Here is a 23,881-nt window from a genome sequence, read left to right as displayed (position 1 = left end):
TGCAGGGCCCCCATAGCGCACGTGCGCCCGACGCCCTTTTCAGGGCCTCAAACCCAGTACTGTGTGGTCCAATTTCCCCGAAGGGCCCCTGGGCCACGGCCCCACTGGGCCAATGGTTAATTTGTCCCTGACCATAGTGATTCAACGCATGGAATTCAATGGCCCCAAACCACACCAAAGGGTCGAGACGGTTTTAGCGTTAACTCCTTGCAAACGTTTGGACCCAAGGAGTTGCATATGGTGACCCTATGGCAGGGTTCCCCAATAAATTTTCCTCAAGGGCCATATTTTGACTAGGGAACCAGGCTGGGGGCTGAGTCCGCAGCGCGAAAAATTGGGTTTTTTATTTTTTCATTAATTAATTAAAATTTGTTCTCAACCAGTGGTCCGGGGACCACCAGTGGTCCTTGAGGGGGTGCCCAGTTTGACATGTATAGCCTACTGACCCCCATTTAATGCCATTTATATCTGGGACACCCCCCCCAAAACAAAACAAAAAACTTTTTTTTTTGGGAAGTTCTTCCAGGGGCCACAAGGGCGGCCCGCGGGCCGCCTATTGGGGAACCCTGCCCTATGGTGTGGTTAGGGCTTATAAGACTCAGATGGGTTAGTTGAGCTTGTCGGGTCTGCTATTTTCATCATGAGTAAAACACAGACTTTTACTAACACTGGTCAAGATAGCACTACGAATACACAAGTAGGCGATGAAGGAATAAGTACTGTATCTCTGTAGAATGACAGTAGGCTAATGTACAGATGTAATGTATTAATGTACAGATTTTGTATTTGTTCTATACATTTTTAGCTCATGTTCCGATTTGCTTCCATATAGGCTTGGACAGTATCTATTTTTTCACACCTTCCTGACATTTCCCTGGGGTATAATTATCTGGTGTATATGACGGTATTTTTGTAAAAAAAAAAAAAGAAGAAAAAAGCTGAGCTGCTGGTGATTGAAGTGATTGTAGCATAATACATTGTCTAACCCGGTGGTTCCCAAAGTGGGGTCCGGGGACCCCCAGGGGTCCTTGAGGGAGTTCCAGGGGGTCCCCAGACCCCACTTTGGGAACCACTGCTCTACATATCAATATAAGGCTTGGCAGAGTTCAGAATTCAATGCTTTATGTTTGACACAGTACAACAGTGACACCTAGTGTTGATTTCGTCTACTAAAACTACAAGTAGACTACCTTTTTTCACTGACGGAAACTAAATTAAAACTAAACTATGATGACTAAAACTATGACTAAATATATTGACAACTTTGTCAACAAATAAAAACTAGACTAAAATGTTGGGAAGGGACTAGTGGACAAGAGATCCTGCAGTGTAAGTCATTTTAAACTTGGTTGCATGCTGAAAATAGCAGATCTACAAGCTCACAACACATCACAGTGTGACGTGTTGTGAGCTTGTAGATCTACTATGTTCAGCACGCAACCAAAGTGTCAAATCTGCCATTACAACGACATCAAGGTTTGTCAAAGGCCTGTCAAAACACATTTTAGTTGACTAAATCAACTGTAGATTTAACTAAAAGTCGACTAAAATCTTATGACACTTAGTCGACTAAAACTGGACTAACTAGTAGAACATTTCAGGTGACTGAAATGTGACTAAAACTAAATGAAATTTATTCAAAAGACTGACTAAAACTAAGATCATTTGCTGTCAAAAACAACACTGGTTCAGGGGCCCATAACTCACTATAGAGGGTATGCACATGCATAAAGTGAGTGGCAAATCGAGTGGCAAAATTAGTGACAAAGTGAGTTTAATGTCGTTTATCGTCATTTAATGCAATCAAATACAACTTTTCTGTTCGGATGTACGGGCTGTCAAGGCCAGAAAGTAGTTTTTTGCCACTCAGTAGGCGTTCCTGCATAACTTCCGGGTTTGATGATGATGACCCCTTTGTGTTTTAAGCATTATGTTATACTTTAGCTATTGAAAAATAGCAGATCTACAAGCTCGTAACGTGGCACCGAGTGCCACGTTACGAGCTTGTAGGTCTGCTATTTTTGAAAAATCATGAACAAATATTTGAATATATATTCTGTCAAAGCAAACGTTTTTAACTCAAATCTTTGCTTTGGGGGGGGGGGGGGGAACTACATATTTTCAGATGGGGGGTCCGCAGCCAAATACAGATAATTCTGGGGGTCCTTGACATGAAGGTTGAGTACCACTGACATAGAAACATAGGTTTTTCAGAAAACTTTTAGGATTTAGAAGACATTTTTTAAGAATCGTCTTCAGGTCTATGCGTTAATGTGATGTTGTACAGGTAGTTGTAGCCTACAGTAGCAACCCATCGGCCACATACTACGTCATTGCGCACACCCCCATCATTGTCTCCACCAGGCCGAAGGCATGGGGAGAGAGTATGTTTTGCACTCCGTCCGCCCGTCCGTGTGTCCGTCCGTCCGTCCGTCCGTGTGTGTGTGTGTGTGTCTGTCCGTCTGTGAACAGCTAATCTCCGGCACCGTTAACCCGGTCGATGTAAAATTTTGCACACACACCCCCTGGATGCCAACGATGAACCTCTGCCCCAGAATTTCCAGAACGGCCTGTTATAGCGCCACCAGGAGGCCGCTTTGTGCAAAACAAGTTTTTGGACAGTACACCTACAGATTTTGTCCAAACATCACACAAATTGGTACACAGTCTCTCTAGAGCCATTGAACGAAACGGGTCTTTCAGATTTCTGTGCTCAGTTTCAAACAAAATGCTGCAAATCATGGACACATCGTGTGATTTCCGTGAAATTGTGCACGCACATTCCCACTAGGCCGAGGAAGAAATGCCACATGAACATTTTCAACTCAGCCTCATGGTGGCGCTATAACTCGCCGAAAAGTGTTTTTACCTCTAACTGCACAGATCTGTGGATAACTTTGTATGCCAACTCCCTAGAGGCCAAGGAAAAACCTTTGCCTGGAATTTTTCACATCTGCTCTTTATAGCGCCACCAGGAGGCCGACATATGTAAAACACATTTTCTAATATTACTCCTTCAGATTTTATCCAAATGTCACGCAAATCGGTACACATGCTCTCCATGGTCATGTGATCAAGACGCGTTTGTTTGATTTCTCATAATCCACCTTCATTGCCTACGATTGGCTTCTAAACCTTTCAGGAGTAGTCTGCTTTGTACCCGTTTTGTACAAATTGCCACAATTACTCAACGCAGCGTCCGATTGCGGTGAAACTGTGCATGCATATTCCCACTAGGCTGAGGAAGAAATGCCACTTGACAGTTTTCAAATCAACCTCATGGTGGCGCTACAACAGGCCAAGCCGCGTCACACACACACACACACACACACACACACACACACACACACACGTACACACAGTATATGTTAATTTCCTTTTAACTTGAATGGCTACTCTATTAATAAGACAACTTATTTCCTTCTTCACTTTAATAGTCTAACTAGTAACATGACCTCCCTGCCCAATATTCAGCAGGGAAAAAAAGGACCGAACAGATTCAACCCAGGTGGAAAAGGTTGTTAATTACACAGTACATTCATCACATGAGGTAAGAGGGTATTACGTTAATTTCCAGTTCACTTGAATGTCTATTTATTTCCTTCTCTGCTTTACAGAGTTTAGTAACAGAATGGCAATAGTAGGTAAGTAACTTTAGCCTACTGTAGTAATTACAGACACAGAAAACAAGCCAAATCTTTTATTTTTTCTTATTAACAGTAACAGTATGCAACATATCAATGCTGTTGGGTGGAAACCTTAACATCCAAAAGCACTATGCTTTTCAGTAAATGGGAAATAGAACCCATGTTCCAGTTGATCCATGTGTAATTATATCATCTGGTCACAAGCATTCATACCTTTCATTGGAATTTTAAAATACTTTTCAGTATTTATAAAACCCACAGACACATTTACCCACTTTCAACCTGACCTCCTAAAGATCCTAGTCCTAAAGATAACCTGATGAAGGTCTAAACAGACCGAAAATGTGGTTCCCATTAAAACTTGTATTTGCATTTTAGGACAGTGTGCGGGAGACTTTTCATGTAATTCAAAAAATACCCCAAATCTGTTGTTTATATGGAGAAAAAAAACATTCGAAAATATAGATCCACAAGCTCACAATGTCACATATAAGGTTTTAGTTTTAGTTGTTTTTGCTACTTTTGGATGACACTCTGATACGATGAAGTTAATAAAATAGGCCATTCATTTAAGGGGGGAAATATCAAATACGGATTATTACCCAACAGCATCGATCCACAATTAAAACAATTCCATAAAAGTTTAACAAAGCTATATAGCTGCTCATTCAAATAACTTGTAATGATATACTGTACAGGGCAAGTATTGTAACTGAAAGATGACAAAGAACTAAATCAAGCATAACCCTAATCCTAACGCTGCAGTACAAATGCCCATCTACCTGTATACAGTATCAGCATATCAAAAGTAGATTACTTACTACAATCCTTATGTACAACTATATACAAATATACAGTGTAAGTACGTTTATAGAATATAATCATAGAATGCACATGGCAAGACCAAACAAAATAAAATAAATAATTGATAGGGAAGTTACAGCCACTATAATACTGTACTGACTTACAGCATGATGAAATTGAAACTGTGTGGGTTGAATTAATTTTCAAAAAGGCTAAATCAGTATTAGTGGGCACCGTCTACAGACCGCCTGACCAATATGGGTTCTATGATATACTTGAGGGGTGCTTAGCTGAGGAGGAATGTGTAGAGAAAATCCTGATTGGCGACTACAATACAGACATGCAACGTAAGGAAGCACCTGTGTTTAAGTCATTCAGTAAGTTCTGTGATCTACATAGTGTCAGTCAGCTAATTACCCAACCCACTAGAGTGTGTGATTCTACTCAAACTGTCATTGATCTCATTCTGTCCTCGGACAAATCCAGAATCTCCAAGAAAGGGGTTATTGTATGTGGGCTTAGTGATCATTTTATGATATTCTGTACCCGCAAAATACAAAAACTTAAGACCGGCTGCCACAAAACAGTCATATCAAGGGACCTCAAAACCTACTCTAGTGAGGTCTTTAACCAAGTATTGGAGAGTCTGGATTGGTCCGATGAGCTTAAAAGCACACTTGTCGAAGAAGCTTGGCTTGGCTTCAAAACCAAATTTACATCAGTACTGAACTACATGGCTCCTTTGAGAACCACCAGGGGCAAAACCCGCTCGGAACCATGGATGAATTCGGACATACTGGCTGCAATGAAAGCCAGAGACAAAAAATGCTCTGAAGTTCTAAAATGCAAGTCAAAGCTAGCCAAGCGCTTCGACAGTGTTCGCCAAGCTCGTTTGAACAACCTAAATACACAACGAATCAAACTACGAAACAGTGTAACTGCCATGACCAAATCAGCTAAAAGTAACTTCATTAATGATAAAGCTCAGGAAAACAAAAACAATCCTCATGAGCTCTGGAAGCTACTAAACAATCAACTAAGCTATGGTCAGAAACTAAAAACCAGATTTTCGAACATAAACATCAAATCTGACAACACTCTCATCACTGACAACCTTGATGTGGCCAACTACTTGAATATCTTCTTTACAAACATAGCAACAACTCTGGTTAACAAACTGCCCTCCCACTCTGGGCTCTTTGGTGTAGAGCACATTACAACCTTCTACAAAAACCTAGGTGTTTGTAAAGACGATTTTAAACTAGTTATGGTAACAACTGATGAGGTAATTAAGAAACTGAGTGCCCTCCAACCCCACAAGGCCACAGGCCATGACAACATTCCCTCCAAATTTCTCAGAGACTCAGCCATCTCTATAGCTCCAATCATCACCCACATAGTAAACCTCTCCATCAAACAGGGACAGGTCCCCCAAGATTTCAAACTGGCCAAAGTAACCCCCTTGCACAAGAAAGGGAGTAAATTAGACCCCGGCAACTACCGCCCTATTTCTATTCTTAGTTCCATCTCGAAAGTGATGGAAAAAATAGTCTATGAACAGGTTGAAAAGTATCTTGCCACTAATAAATTATTGTACGAGTTCCAATCTGGCTTCAGAACATCCCACTCCACTGACACATGTCTTCTCTATTTGAGCGACCACATCAAACAAGAGGTGGACGCTGGCAAATACTGCGGCATGGTCATGCTGGACCTCCAAAAGGCTTTTGACACCGTGAACCACTCCATACTGGTTAACAAGCTAAAAGCAATTGGTTTCGATAGCACATCAGTGAGCTGGATGCAATCCTACCTGGAGGGGAGAGAACAGATGGTGGAAGTGAACGGAACACTGTCCCCCCCCCTCCCAGTGAGCTGTGGCGTTCCACAAGGAAGCATACTAGGGCCTCTACTGTTCCTAATATATGTAAACGACATGACTTCAGCCTGTGACTGCAACTTGTTCCTGTTCGCAGATGACTCAGCACTGCTGGTCTCGGACAAGGACAAACTGCAGGTTGAAAATGCCCTCAGCTCTGAACTCGGTAGAATCTGCACCTGGCTCGCTGATAACAAACTATCTTTACACCTGGGAAAAACTGAATCCATTCTCTTTGGCTCTATTAGTAATCTCAGCAAGGCAAATGGCTTCTTGGTTAAAGTGGGTGACAATGTTATCACACGTAAAGATGAAATTACCTACCTAGGTTCCATCCTGGAGGCTAATCTTTCCGGTGATAAAATGGCCACCAACGTAATCAAAAAAGTCAACCATAGAACAAGATTCCTCTACAGGATCTCCTCACTGGTCAACAAAAACACCTTGAAGACCTTAACAGGAGCCCTTGTACAGGGTTTCTTTGACTATGCATGCACCTCCTGGTACCACAGCACCTCAAAGGCCCTTAAAACCAGGCTCCAGACTTCCCAAAACAAACTGGTCAGGCTCCTACTTGATCTAGCCCCCCGAACCCACCTCACCCCTGCCCACTTCGACAGGCTGGAATGGCTTAGGGTCGACGACAGAGTACAGCATCTTGCAATGGGTCTGGTCCACAAGATTCGATACACCACCAAGATACCCATGTACCTGTCTAGATACTTCCTTAATGTTAACGAAGTCCACACCCACAACACCAGAGGGAGTGCAACGAACCATGTACAACCCAGATTCGGCACAAACAAGGGACTAAATTCTTTTCGCTCCTATGCCACCAAAATGTGGAACGCCCTACCAACTGTCATTAAGACATGCGAATCCCTTGACTCCTTCAAAACCGCTCTCAAAGGGCACCTACGGATGGCTGCAATTCGAAACTGGCCCCCGTAAAATCTGAATCCCCCCCCCCGCCCCCCCCTTCTTTCCCCTCACTGTATATATTTCTTTTCCCTTTTTACCTCCTTTTTGATGAATTCCTGTTCTGTCTATAGAAGTGTCTATTTGTACGTCTCTAAATGTTTTGATGATTTGAACATGGTGGACCCTGTTGGAAACAAGTGTAATGCTTAATTGGGTCGTCCACTCACAGTTAACAGCCTTTGTATTGAGTTTGTGCTTGAAATGTACTGTAATTCTGCAAACTGTTAATAAATTCTTCAATCAATCAATCAATCAATAATATCCATGTCTATAGAGCGTCGCAGTCCCGCCCCCTCGAGAGACCCGGAAAAGAAATCGCTGTTCATTTTCCTCATATACTTTTCAAAAAGTATTTATTTAAAGACGTCTACGCCGCGGACAAAGCCAACTCTTGTCGTGACAAATCATGACAATAAACACAATGTTTTGGGCCAAACAAAGAATTAGAAAGTAGAAAAAAACGGCAGGTTACAACACATTTTTTGTTGTTTTTCTTCTTTGTAATTATTTGTTTGGTCCAAAATATTGTTTGTTGTCATGATTTGTCACGACAAGAGTTGGCTTTGTGCGACGCTTACAAGGTCTTTAAATAAATACGTTTCGAAATGTCTATGGGGAAAATGCATTGGGAATTATTTCCTGGGCCTGGCGTCGTCATGAAAGGGGGCGGGACTGCGACGCTCTATCATCAGAGTCTGGTTTTCCTAGTAAAAACTATCCATATCCAATAAAGCTATTTGTTATTGACTTCTCAGTGGCCACTGGCCAATACCACCAAATCCCACTGTCATCGGACGGAGATATTTTTCTGGATGAAATCAACAGTAGGAAAAACGAGTACAATCATTGCAACCAATACAGGTTCTACATGTCTTCTAAAATTATATGTAATATGCCTCCCTCATCTGAAAATATGTTGTTCCAGGAACCCCCCAGAAGCAAAGATTTGAGTTAAAATGTTCGCTCTGTAACAATATATATTTGAGGCACATTTTCACGATCTTTCAAAAATAGCAGACCTACAAGTTCATAGCGCGGCTCTCGGTGCCGCACTATGAGCTTGTAGATCTGCTATTTTTCAATAGCTAAAGTATAACATAATGCTTAAAACACCAAAAGGGGTTCCTTTGTGTTTTACAACACACTGGCACATTGCTTGCCTCGTGAGTTATTGTCATACTGTAATGAAGGGCTGTCAGACACTAATTATTAATTGGGTGGGAAAGACACATCTCTGAGCCGAGCCGACCCCAATCCCTGTCTAGATCTGGACCTGTCACCCTCCCCATTATGGTAGATATATCCAATTGCAAGATTACTTATAATCAACTGAAGGGCTGTTGCATTCAACTGTATCCGTGCAGTAATATTGTACATTATATATTATCAGCAGTAAACATTATTATTACGAAGTCATCAGCTCGGTTTTAAGGCAAGGAAGGAGGAAACAAGGCGTCCCCGTGTCACAGACAGCTGCTGTACTTCATCACCATCATGTATAACCATGTTCTCCATGAAGACATCTTCATTTACCATCCTGGTCTGGAACAAAACAACAACATAACTTTAAAATAATGATGGGAGATTAATCGTCAAACACATCGGTATCGGCCGATTTTAGTTGTTTTTAGATGAATCGGCATCGGTTTGATTAATCAATCAGACCGATTAATTAATCGGTCCGATTAATCGGTCTGTCTTTACAGATAAACAAGCCCAAAGTAACAGCTTGAGCAGATCTACAAGCTCACAATATTAAATATAAAGGTATTTAAGTTAAATCTGACTTGCCTAAGCATGCAGTGCAGACACCCTGTTACGTGTATTTTTCAGAATGGGCAAAATGATTATACTTTATGACCCATTCATATATCTATGGGTGTAGCAACATTAGACCTGCAGCTGTAAGTAAGTACAGAAAGAAAGAAAGAAAGAAAGAAACAAAGAAAGAAAGAAAGTAAAGAAAATTTTACCATGGGATGTTCCAGGTTTGACCTGAGAATAAATGGTGTCTTCAGTTTTCTCTGGAGCTGCTGATTCAGTGAATAGAAATAATTAAGTTACACAGAAAAATGTCAACGGACATTATGAGTACTGTATTTGAATTCACAATAGAAATCTGTCTGCCTGTTCGTTCCAAGGCTAGTGGCACACTATACCTCATTACATTACAATGCAACAGATGCATTATTGAGGTGAAACTCCTATCATATTGTGATTTGTGAAGTACATTTCTCCTACCTTTCTTCTGCTGGTCTTTGTTTTGGTAGTTAACCTGGGCATAGGTCACATCTGGCTCTACAACACAACACACAAGTCAGAGCCTTAGTACAGTGTTGTACAGTGTACAGTGTTGGAAAGTAACTAAAGTGGTCTATTACTTAAAGTAATATTATTACCTTTTTCCAGTAACTAGTAATATAACTCATTACTTTCTATATATTCAGTAATATACTACCGGTATTGCTAATATATGTTACTATTTTCCAAAAGTAACTCGTTCCTGTTTTCACGAGCCTTGGTGGTACTGTGGGGCTTGAGTGTTCATTTACGATGGTAGACTGGGTTGGGATGGATGCCATGTTTTACTATTTTAAAAAAACCTTTTAAAATAGTTCAAATAGCCGATCTACAAGCTCACAGTGTCTCGATGTAGATCGGCTAGTTGAACTATTTTAAAATGTTTTTCAAAATAGTAAATAATGGCAAATACGTTTAGTGATAAGGGTGGCGCAAGATGGAGCCCCATAGACTCCAGAGTGGATACAGAAACTTTGCGCACTTTGGGCTATATCTTGCGCCACCCCTTAACCCTAACCCCTAAACTTATTTGCCATGTTTGACTATTTAAAAAAACCTTTTAAAATAGTTCAAATAGCTGATCTACAATCTCACAACATGTAGATAAAAAAAAAAATAAGCAAATAAGATTAGGGATAAGGGTGGCGCAAGATGGAGCCCTTTGTCTGTATGTGTGAATTATCGGATGCGGAAGGGTGGGCCTTAAACCGTCCAGAACAAAGTGGGTAGTGTGAGACTGTATTTTGCTTGCTCACCAGTCTTTTCCTTGTTCATATATTTGAGCTCAAGCTGTGAATATGTCGCATCACTGGACTGAACTAGTAGAAGCTCCCCTCTTTTAAAATCCACAATTAACCCATTTTGGGGCGGGAACCCCTTTTGGGGTTTTAAGCATTATTATGTTATACTTTAGCTATTGAAAAATAGCAGATCTACAAGCTCATAGCGCGGCACTCGGTGCCGTGCTATGAGCTTGTAGATCTGCTATTTTTCAGGTCTGCTATTTTTGAAAAATCGTGAAAATGTGCCTCAAATCTTTGAATATATATTCTTTCAGAGTTTCAGTTTTAAACTCAAATCTTTGCTTCTGGGGAGGGCCCTGGAACCACATATTTTCAGATGGGGGTCGGTGGCAAATTACATATAATTTTTGGGGTCCTTAACATAAAATATTGAGAACCACTGATATAGAAACATGAGGCTTTTCAGAAAATTGTCATGATTTAGAAGACATTTTTTAAATTTCGACGTCAGGTCTAAATGGGTTCCACAATTAAATAGGCATTATGAAGTGCATTATGTTACTGTAACATTTTAAGACCTCAAAAGCCTTTGATTGCTTCATAGGTGTTGGTGCCACCATCTGGCGGACTTGATCACTTCAGTGCATGTTACCATGAATGTGCGTGCACTCATAGGAAGACTACTACTTTCATTTGCATACAGTCTGGAGCTCTGATCATGAGCGAGTGATAAAGTGAAAATCATCTAAGCATATATTATAGCTTGCTGCTTAGCAGAAATGGATATTAAACAAAATAAATGTAAAGATATTTTAAAATGTATTTTCGTGAAACGGAAATGCCAGCTCCCTTGTTCGGATTTCAGGAGGTGTAGTTCCAGACTCTATATAGCATTCAGAGATTGTGGAATAGTTATGTGTTGTGACTACTTACGCATGCATTGTGTTATTTCTACTGTGTATGAATGGCAACATTACACAGCCATTGATGCACAACCAGTGTGAGTGTCTATTTGCTCACCCTTCTTTTCCTTATCTTTGAGTTCAGTCTCTGAATAAATGGCGACAGAAGACTCTGCTGCAGGTTCATCTGAAATAGACCACCATAGACATCCATACATTACTGATACACATCACATAATTGATTGATGTAACATTCTCAATTTGCAGAAATATCAGTTTTGGGGCTGATGATTAGCTGATTTGTGAATAATTGAGTGTGATTGGTTGAAATGCTGACCGTGCTGAAGTGGGGTGTGCCCATCATCTGCATCTGCTCTCTGGTTGGTCGTCCGGTCTGCTGCTGAGTTCTGATTGGTTCCCCGGGACTTAGTGGATCTATTTCAAGACACGCACACACCCACACACACACTTGGTCATTTTTTAAATTAGCTCCTCACCACTTGCCCTACACACTTCCACTCGGTTTGAGCATAGATATATAAATAATAGAGACGCAATGCAATGCAAGTGGATGGGAGGGGAATTCCGGTGCCGTCTCTATTATTTTTATATCTATGCTCAAGCCAAGTGGAAGTGTGTAGGACGAGTGGCGAGGAGGTAGTTTCAAAAAGGGGGCATGTGTGGCCAGGACGGCAGTGGCTCAGGGGTAGATTCACCGGATGGCAACCGCAAGGTTCCCAGTTCACGGCTTGAACTCACATATACGAACAAGGAAAAGACTGGTGAGCAAGCAAAATACAGTCTTCCCCTAATTGCTTCCGATGTGCTGGTTGGTGCCTTGCATGGTTTCCGCCGCCAGCGGTGTGTAAATGTGTGAATGTAATGCACAATCTCTGTAAAGCGCCTTGGATAAAGGCGCTATATGTAAATGCACTAGTTATGCGCACACACACACACACACACACACACACACACACACACACACACACACACACACACACACACACACACACACACACACACACACACACACACACACACTTATCTAAATCTCAATGAGCTATGTTAAAAATGTGTGTCTACAAATACATTCATAGGCCTGTCAAAATATTAGTTATATATTGCACATTTTAAACCAGCTGAAGTTGAAAGTTGCTAAGAGCAAATAAAAGTCTAGTGCTGTAGGAGGCGCTATCGTGCAAACACAGATGACACAAAGCAGTCAGTGTAAACAGAGCTGTACCTACCTGGCACAACATGGACCTGTAATAAAAGAGTCAAACATGTTAAATAGTGTTTTACACTGTAAGACAGTCATCTGCTGTTCAGTAACACAATGTACTGGTGGAGGATACTTCCCCTGCATCATTGTTTTCCTTCTCGAAGCTCTATATTTGTCTGTTTCTCACCTTTAGATGTTCTGTATCGACACAGCAGGATCAGCAGGATGGTCAGTAGAATTACAGCAACAAGTCCTACAATCGGCCACAACCACACTGGAGAACTCTGTTCCTCAGCTGGTGGTGCAGTTACTGTAGGCTGAGCCACTGTGATGGTAGTAAAAATTAAATAGCATTTGTAGCCTACGGTTTACAGTTTACATTTTAGGCATTAATAGCAGACGCTCTTAATCCAGAGCGATTTACAGTAAGCAAGAACATCAAAACATAAAAAATAGTCATCATGAATCATACTTAAGCTTAAGAACCTAACAGTGGAATATCTATCCAAGGAAACTATAAGTGTATAGGCCTACACTATAGAGTGCTATGTATACATAAAGTGCTATTTAAGTTGCATACATTGAGCCTATGCATATACGCCTGTAGGAGGTTGAGGCCAGGGCAAGCCTACAACCACACATTGTGATGGGACAAATACAAATTGTAATAGGCTAAAGGATAAAACTGGATAGTGTAGTTACACTAGGTCTCAAAAGATAGTGATTTATTTTATTTTATAATCCTGGGCGACCACTGTCAGAGTAATAGTTTACAAACAAAGCTTGTTTATAGATAAAAAGAGAGTAGGATCCGGGCACACAAAGTTAAAAAATGCCTTTATTAAATTAAAAAGGCAACTGCCAACAATACACAAGCAAAAGCTAAGCACCAAATATTCAACAGAAGGAAAATAACACTTCTGTTGAATATTTGGTGCTTTAGCTTTTGCTTGTGTATTCCTCTGGCTGTCACACACATGTGTGGCGTCAGCTGTTGATTGAGTGCCTAATGGCATGTCCATGTTATTACGGCTGTATTAACCAATGGTTAATTATCTCATTGCAAAGCTGTTGCTATATAATGAGTATGTTTGATGTTAGGTCGACCTGTTAGGTCGAAACATGTTGGCAGTTGCCTTTTTAATTTAATAAAGGCGTTCCTCATTTTTTTTACTTTGTGTGCCCGGATCCTTCTCTTTTTATCTATGTCTTGATCCCGTCTTTGATCCGTTTGAGCACTTTTTTATCTATCACATTTTGCTATCTCCATTGAGCACCTGGTTAGTTCCTCTTTTTTCTCTACAAAGCTTGTTTATACTGTAGTAGCCAAAGAAAAGTAGTACATTAGGTACTGTAGGTACATTTCCTTATTGTTTAATTTCTATTATAATATAAATGGTAAATTCACACTCACATGTCACTGCCATCCAGCTCTGTGGTGACCATAGTCCAGAATGTCTACACTTGTAGAATCCCTCATCAGACGTAGACACAGCAGGTATGATCATCTTATCACTGGGTTCATCTTGGACCAGTTTTTCATTTCTATAGAATTCCACGTTGGAGAGATCCGAGTCTCTTCTGTTAACACATTGTAGAGTGACAGAATGTCCCTCAGTCACAGGGAGAACAGGACTCACCAGGATGACATCACCACCTGTAAAATAATTAACAACACAAAAATAAGAAAGGGGGGAAAAAAGAAAAGGATTTTGTCACATAATCACACCTGTGTGAAGTGAGGGGCGCTAATATATTAAAGTCTAACTCATGTTGATTAGGTGATGTAATGGTGATGTAAAACAAACGGTGCAAACACAAACATTAAACGCCATTAACAATAAAGAGACAATATGACGTAAATGACACATTATGACGTCAAATGTGTTTACAAAACAAACATTGAACTATTAAGACAAAAAATAAATCTGTGTATAGGAGGGGCTAGCGCCCGAAAAAATGTGGTTAAGATCGGGTGGAGCTTTCTATCAAACATGTGAAGGTATTAACTCCTGGTTTCCAAGTCTGTAGTTTCGACACTTTGGTAAATACCAGAGCAGTTATGTGGAACTAACCTGACTCCGCCAGATGGGGCAGCAGAGAGTACACTGGGTTCCCCCCTCCTGCTCCCATCTGGGAACTCTCAGGCAGACTTGATGCCCGGCCACAAAACGGCCTGGCCAATCAGCCGTTTTGTGGCCGGGCATCAAGTCTGCCTGAGAGTTCCCAGATGGGAGCAGGAGGGGGGAACCCAGTGTACTCTCTGCTGCCCCATCTGGCGGAGTCAGGTTAATGTGGAACACGCCTACAGTACAAAAACAATTGTACAAAGCTGACTGTCAAACAGCCTGATATGAAGGTTATTTCTCCTCATCATTTAATATTACCACAGCGTCAACATGTCAGTTAGGATACCGGGACTACACAGCTTTCAAAATTGGAATTGCATTACAGAACGTATTTGTTTTGTCTTATTTTAAAGTATTGTAGGTATTTGCAGCAACCACCATATTTTGTGAAAAATGAAGACAGGACCGCCAAATATTTGAAACTTTCCACGATTCTGCCTGTAATCATATGCCCATAAGAGGGATACCAGGTTGAATGTGGTTCCCCCCACAGTATTGAGAACATGGGGCTAAATACGTCTTTATTTACAAAATATTATGGCGATTTCTTATTTACTATAGTCCTACTAGACCCCAAGAAATTACATCTGGCCACCAAAGATCACAGGATCTACTGAATGTGAAGGTAGCCTACTGGGGGGAAGCCACACTGTGTGTCATAGGCTCAATATGTCAGTTTGACACATTCAGTAGATCCCGTGATCTTTTGTGGTCAAATATAATTTCTTGGGGTCTAGTAGGACAATAGTAAATAATAAAAAAAGAAATCGCTATAAAATTTGGTAAAAATATACATATTTAGCCCCATGTTCGAATGCCCCCACCCCCCTGTCAAAAACAGCTAAAATCCCTAAAACGAACGAAAGCAGCAAATGAAAAACAATTAACCCTCATCTTTTACTTTCTCTAATAACAACCTAAAACATGAAGCTTGGTTGAAAAAAACTAAAGTTGTCCTTTAAGTATAGTGAATGAAGAAACTGGACTCACTGTGTACTGTGATGTTGACAGCATTGCTGTACTCTCCCGATCCAGACTCACACCAGTACACTCCAGTCTGGAGGTTATACTGGCCAACATCCCATGTATATCTGGTCATTGGCTCATGGCTACGCGAAGGCACTTCAAATTCACCAGTAGCATTACTCTTCACTCTCCAGTCAGTATGTTGTCCCTCACAGCTCAGTGAGACAGACTCATGGGTGAAGTGCTGTGTTTTGTTAGAACTCACTGTGAGAGAAGCTGAAGAATGACGATCTGAAACAAAACACATAATAAGAGGTCAAATATAGAGCAGAGATTTAATGACATAGTAAATCTAAGTGACAGAATGGAAGAGTACAAAAGTACAAAAATAGACTACACACACAAAAAAACAGCAGATGTACAGAAGAGAGCCATCGGATCCGAATGCCATCAGTGCATTGAAAGGGACAAAACACGTTTAATCAGAGCATTCAGTGCTCCAGTAGACGCATCTACTGACCTACTGCAACCGTCTCCAGCGTGGAACGTTATATTGTGACGTTTTGGAGAAATATAGGCTGTATTCTGCGTTGAGCACTGCTACTGTTAATCACTAACACTAAATCTAACCCTAACTCTAAACCTAACCTCAGTCTTAACCAGCCACGTAAGTCCCCTAACATATCAGTTTTAACCGGCCACATAAGTCCCCTAACATATCAGTCTTAACCAGCCACGTAAGTCCCCTAACATATCAGTCTTAACCAGCCACGTAAGTCCCCTAACATATCAGTCTTAACCAGCCACGTAAGTCCCATAACATCATATCAGTCTTAACCGGCCATGTAAGTCCCCTAACCTCATATCAGTTTTAACGAGCCAGGTAAGTCCCCTAACCTCATATCAGTTTTAACCGGCCACGTAAGTCCCCTAACCTCATATCAGTTTTAACCAGCCACATAAGTCCCCTAACCTCATATCAGTCTTAACCGGCCACGTAAGTCCCCTAACATCATATCAGTTTTAACCAGCCATGCAAGTCCCCTAACATCATATCAGTTTTAACCAGCCACGCAAGTCCCCTAACATCATATCAGTCTTAACCGGCCACGTAAGTCCCCTAACATCATATCAGTTTTAACCAGCCATGCAAGTCCCCTAACATCATATCAGTTTTAACCAGCCACGCAAGTCCCCTAACATCATATTAGTCTTAACCGGCCACGTAAGTCCCCTAACATCATATCAGTTTTAACCGGCCACGTAGTCAGTTGACAACACGCGACGAGACCTGCGGATGGCGGATTTAGCCGTGGTTGCCGAGGTTAACCGCAAGGGTGGATTTGGGTCATTCAAATATATTATAAATTAATATTGGATAAACCGTGGGTGAAATAATGCGGGAAATAAATGAATAGCATCTATCTATTCTATAGGCTTATTATAGCTTATAACACACAACATCTCGGCAAAATCTCGCAATCCGCAATTTACAAATTGGAATAATGAATTAATGCTGTCGGATAACGGGCGGATTATTAATATGCACACACGGATGCGAGTGACTAAAAAGCTCATCCGCAGGTCTCTACGCGCATCGTCGCTGGTAGGTGTGATCAACCGCACAGAAAGCAGCCTACTGGGATCTGGTAGGTCAGTAGATGCGTCTATACTGGAGCATTCAATGTTCTGATTAACCGTGATTTTGTCCCTTTCAATGCATTGATGGCATTCTAAACTGTAGGTTGTTTAATGATGAATAATGACTCCCACTCACCACCAGACCACACAAAGTGAGGTTCACTCTCAGTGTTATAAGGTGGGTCTCCTCTCTCAGCTATACACCCATATCCTCCTGTGCCTGTAGGACCATGAATGATGTAGGAATCTTCTACAGTCCCTTGGGTACCAGATAGGGGCTCATAAGTGTAGGAGGTGTGTGGTGGTGTAGGAACAGCTCTGTACCAGTAGAACCTCCAGTCTGCAGATGATTCTTTAACTTCACAGCTCAGAGTCACTGAGGCTCCAGGACTCAACCATGGAGGAGACACACTCAGGACAGGCGTGGGTTTGGCTGTTGGAAAGAATATTTCTATGGATTATAAAGTGTTCTGCCCCAAGTGCATGTTTATTTTCTATGACACCTTGTGGTGGAATGTTCTATTGCATTTTGTGCTTTGCCTTTTGTGTACAGTTCTTTTTAGCCCTCCTGTCTTGTCATAGTAGTGACAAACAGTATGACAGCACAAACTATTCAAGCTGCAGTTTCCAAGCTTACTGCTGTCCAGCTTTGTGGACTCTTAAGGTCTAAACCTGTAAGTTTATTTTGAATGTAACATGCAAATGCATACTTTGTTATATTACTTAAGTAGGCTACATTTTCAGTTTAAGAGGTCTATATTTATGGTCTATATAAGGTCTATATTTATGTTTGGTTTCCACAGTTTTACAAAAATATGTTGGATCCTTTAACTAAAAGACCTTACTACACTCCGGGCTCCTGGGTCTTTATTATTGAAGGGCTCTCATCATGTTAGCTATCTGCTAAGGCAGCTGACCAAAAGCAAGAGCAGGATAATCAATGAACAGTGTTTGCTATTTAACATAATGACATGTCAGGTCAGGTGTACCAAATATGTATAGAGAGTATGTGCATGCATAAAGTGAATGACAAATTGAGTGGAAAATCGAGTGGCAAAGTGAGTTTAACATCATTTAACGTTGTTTAATGCAATCAGATAGGACTTTTCTGCGTGGATGTATGGGCTGTCATGACCAGAAAGTAGTTTTTTGCCACTCAGTAGGCATTCCCGTATATCTTCCGGGTATGATGATGATTACTGTACATTTCTAGGGATAGAAAATACATACATTCCACCACGGGGAGCTCCACAGACTTTGTTACCTAACAGAGTCCTCGTTGGTCTTGGTTGACATATATTTACTGCTGATCTAAAATGTTTGCATGTGGCCCGAGTGGCTGGCTTAGCCGTCTGGGCACCTTGGCTGTGCCGCGAGTTCGACTCCCGATCCCGACGGTCACCCCCCCCCCCCCCCCCCCGAAAGCCACAAAAAATCTCTTAAAATGTCTGCATGTCTCTGCTACGCCCCCTTAATAACACATGGCACTCAGTTTGCATGCATTTTGTTTTTTACAATTATGTATTATTATTAGTATTCTGCGATCAATCAATCAATCAATCAATCAATCATCCAGGCAGTCTGTTGAAGATGTTGATGTGTCATGAAATGCCAGTTTTCTGGATGATCCAATTAAAAATATTGACATAAATGAGATATTGTGACTTACCTGACACAGTCAGTTCAACAGCATCACTCCACTGTGTGGAAGACTGCAGTTCAACAGCATTACCTCTACAGTTGTAGTAACCACTGTCAGACGTTTGGACTCTGTCGATGCTGAATTCAGCTTGGTTTTTGATGGTTTTTGATGAGCTAGTTGTATACCATTCATAAGTCCAGTCTGCATCACCGCTCCCCTGTATCTCACACTTGAGAGTGATGCTCTCTCCTCTGAAGATGTGAGACCTATTTGGCAGCAGGACCACAACAGGCCTGCCCACTGCACAACAAGACAAGGCATATTTAGAAAGCCTATACATTCTGGCCTCCCTGTCCAACCGTTAGCTATCGGTAGCAACATATTAAATGTGCAGTTTCTTGAACAAAGTTGCATACAAGTAGCCTAATCATACATACATATATTTGTTTATCATAAACAAATATGATAATGAGTAATAGCTGAGCCCTGAGAATTTTGATAATTTTAATAAGTTCATACTTTAGGGTGTAATGCACATGAGATGGCAAACAGTTTTACTTTTAATGTCACTAAATCACATTACCATGCAAGTTTAGTAGATAAACAAAACAAGACTTAAATAATAGTAATTAGACATAAATACTGTACATAACAGAGTATCATGAAGTACTTATATGTGACAGGTAGAATAGGAAGATAATCTTCACCTTGACTGTGTCCATAGGAGATGGCGCTACTCAGCACTGTAATACATTTGATGGAACAATATTATCCATTCAACGTTTAAATATGTTTTAATATCAAGGGAAGATTATAGAGAGGATTGAGTGAGCAATACTGTGTTGATTGGAAAGCATTGAATAAAACATTGAAAACGTTTCATAAAGTAAGAGGGATATTATAAGGTTACAATCAGAGCCTACGCATTGATTATTTTTTTTTGCAACAATATCCTGATATCCAACAAATGTTTTGCAGCTTGTAGATAGATATAATACTAATCCTTTTGTTGTTGAAATAAAAATAAATGATACTGTAGTATACCATAGGAGCTGCAGACACGAGGGTGTCTCTACAGGTACTGTATAGTTCAGGAGTTGTGTAGCCACGGGGGTAATCTAGGCGGTGGATATTGCTCTTGTCTTCATGTCTTTATGTATGTACATTTTCTTGTTCTTTGTGTTATGTCAAATGTGTGTAGATGTGTTCTACATACTTGGCTGCTGGGTCGCAAGACACATTTCAGTGTGAACTGACAATAAAGTACTAGGCCTATATCATATCATATCATATCATATCATATCATAGATGCATCACTGTTATCACTGTCTGTTAATGTTAATAGTGAAATGATACATTTACATATGGTCAAACATATGGTCAAGATCCACAATACAAAAGGTAACTACAGTACATTGATTCCAATAACATGGTTTTACAGTTACTTTACAAACTCAGCAGCATAACATTACCAAAATGTAATTTAAGTACAGCCATGTATTCCTTCTTTTAAATGGATCAAATACAGTAGTTGAATAGAGCTACTATAGTAATACTAGTGATATACTCACAGAGGAGAACACAGATGTGACTCATGATCCTCTCCTATGATAAATGACTGAAATGAAAAGTTCTACTACGAGAGAGAGAGAGAGAGAGAGAGAACACTTCATGATACAGCATTTCTCTTTTTTAACTTCTCCTTTAGTAAATTCGGATCCTGTCTCCTTCCTCCTTTTGGGACCACGAGGTCCAATGTTGTTTCATGATGCTGGTTTGTTATTGATTAGAATTAGAAAATTTAAAGAAACTTCAAGTTGAAAGAAATATATTGCATCTTACATTATTATGATGAGACACAAATACATAAAATGGAAGCAATAACTTGGCCTCTGTCATTAAGTCAGGTATGAATGGCTGACTGAGAGATGATATACCGGTAATCCCATTATTTAAAACACAACACTACACTCTGTCATGTACTTTATATGCTATAATATTCATTGGTTCACACACTCTTCCCCATCAGTGTCATACTGTATGTTGCATATGATATCAGCTGTAGCAGTTCCGTTATGTTTAAAGCGGGCCAAACCACACCATGCAGTTTCAACTCCTTGCTACTCATTGTGCAATTCAATTGACAGCCAAATCTCACGTGAGGCTCTCTCTCTCTCTCTCTCTCTCTCTCTCTCTCTCTCTCTCTCTCTCTCTCTCTCTCTCTCTGATAAATGCTCAAACTCCAACCCCAACAATTGTCTGTCTGTCTGTCTGTCTGTCTGTCTGTCTGTCTGTCTGTCTGTCGGTCGCACACTGCTGACTAAACTTCTCGGTTTTAATTGATCGATTTTAACTCGAGATGTACACGTGTGCATACATTTGTATAGGTGCGTGCGTGTGTGTGTGCCTTTGTTCTCTCTCTCTATCCCAGCATTAAACACGTACCTTGTGGTTGGAAACTATATTATCTGTCAGTTCTATAAACATGTTGGCATGACGTATGTGTGAAATTAAGGCCTGTGCTTTTCTTGAGCACCCTTGTCTTCACAAAGTGTATAATATAACCACAGTATAATATAACCACAGTGCATAATTAAATGAGACAGAGGCCATATATAGGACAAGGGTATGTTGGTGCTGTATCGAATCATGTGGACCAGACCCTTTGCAAGATGCTGTATGCTGTCATAAATAAATATATATATATATATATATATATATATATATATATATATATAAATAGGCCACACACACACACACACACACACACACACACACACACACACACACACACACACACACACACACACACACACACACACACACACACACACACACACACACACACAATATGTTAATTTCCTTTTAACTTAACGGTAAATACACCTCATGTCAAAGGTGTGTGGTTTGGTTGTGAGAGGAGAACAATCCTTTCCAATCACGGCTGTTTTAATTGCTCTAATCTATTCTATAATAGTTTTCAGTGCTCTGCACACACTGGGCTGTGCAAGTAGATCCAGCATAGAAAAGTAGATGACAACAATACACAGTGAGAGCTGAGAGGACGTGTGGTTGGATGGGCATCCTGTTGTGGTTTGAAGAGTTCTCCTCTGAAATTGGCTCTAGTAACTCTTCTAAGCGTGCACACACACACACACACACACACACACACACACACACACACACACACACACACACACACACACACACACACACACACACACACACACACACACACACACACACACACACACACACACACACACACAAAACATCCTCCTGGTGGAGACCTGTGCCCAGAAGGGCACTTTTTCTAGTTAAACCTTGATTCTAGTTTATACAATCTTGTTGTTGTGGTACAATTGTATGCGTGTATTTAACATACTAGAGCGGTGACCGTTGGGCACTGACCTACATGGAACAATGCAAGCTGGAAATGAATTCCCCACCCAGTTATGATCTGCATGTGTCCCTTTTATGCCCATATATGGAGTTCTTTGTCAGGAATGCCCAAATATGGGTTCTATATGCAGATGTTGGAACCTCATTGTGATGTCAGAACAGAGAAGAGGAGGAGAAAAACGAGCACTCTCAGTCAAAGCATGCAGTTTACCAAAACATGCAGTTTACCAGGTGCAACATGCAGTTTACCAGGTGCAACATGCAGTTTACCAGGTGCACGGCTCGCGAAGAATCACTGTAACAGAGAGACAGCCAGCACGCCGAAGTCCATTTAAGGTATATTTATTGCATTGTGCAGCCACGGACAGACAGACAAAAACACGGACACGTTTCGGCGGCGACATACTAAATCCAACACGGTTTGTGCTTATAACCACGCCCCCGGGCAGGCATAGTTTACTGAGGGTTAAGTTAGGGTTAAGGTTAGGTTTAGGTATAGTTTAACTGAGGTTAGGTTTAGGTTGTCAATCACCGCGACTGGCCAATCACAGCGCGTCCTGTCCTTACGCAACCTGTGTATAGGCTTTGGTATGACGCGTTTCGGCGTCAATAATACGACCCTGTTTTTTAGGATATCCATTGGAAAATATCTTATATTCAAGACAATAGGGTACATACTGTACCTAGCACCTCTCTGAATACACACCTCCAGACAATTTTTTACATTTCTTTATAAAAACAAAAAAACAGCCCCATAAAAGTTCATTCATCTCTTTGGGGTGTTCTGTCTGTAAGGTGTGTATCCACCTGGCTTCTCTTTGTAGTAGAAGCCTGTCTCTGTTACCACCTCTTTGCAAAGGTTGTATCGTCTCGAAGATATCAAGGACATCATGTCCTGCAGCATTAAAGTGTCTCGCAAGAAGGGATTTTTTCCCCATCCTGTGCGCCCTATATTTTATACACTGCCTAAAGTGCATAAAAGTTTGATTGAACCAGTTCCAGGACGCCCCATAGTGGCTGGGACACAGTCTTTGACAGAAGCAATGTCTCAATTTGACTCACATATCAAACCACTGGTATCTAACTTGCCTTCGTTCCTGAAAGACACTATTGACTTTTTGAATTCAGTTCAGAATATTCAAGCGACTGACATCTTTTGTACTATGGATGTCGCTAGTCTTTATACTAATGTTCCCCACAAAGAAGCTTGAGTACAGACTCCCCCAACTGATTTTCACACGAAAATGACTCAATTAGCCTTAAATAAGAACCATTTTAAATTTGAGAATGCTTTTTACTTACAGTGCCAAGGGGTGAGTATGGGGATCGAGCCCATGCTCACCCAACTATGCCAATTTATTCATGGGCAAATTCCAAGAGGATTTTGTTTACAACAACAATCCGTTTGCTACAGTATTTATCTGAAATGTTGGTTTCGGTTTATTGATGCCATCTTTTTCATATTTTCTGGTACAACGGGCCAGTTGGAGGGGTTCCATTTGTACACAACTCCATAATGTCCTCCATTAAGTTCACTTAAGAGTTCAGCAGGGAGTCCGTTTCATTCTTAGATGTTCTGGTTACAATGGTTAGAACAGGTGTCCACTTCTGTGTACAAGAAA

The 23,881-nt window shown here is 40.8% G+C and overlaps 1 protein-coding gene across 2 annotated transcripts in view; it reads right to left on the bottom strand.

Moving 5' to 3' along the window:
• Nucleotides 1–23,881, bottom strand: part of cyp27a3 (cytochrome P450 family 27 subfamily A member 3) — a 187,113-nt gene that overhangs the window by 135,220 nt on the left and 28,012 nt on the right. The gene's annotated exons all lie outside the window — the stretch shown is intronic.

This window comes from Electrona antarctica (assembly GCF_951216825.1).
Source record: "Electrona antarctica genome assembly, chromosome: 13".
Classification (NCBI taxonomy): Eukaryota; Metazoa; Chordata; class Actinopteri; order Myctophiformes; family Myctophidae; genus Electrona; species Electrona antarctica.
This window is presented reverse-complemented; position numbering and strand designations above follow the sequence as displayed.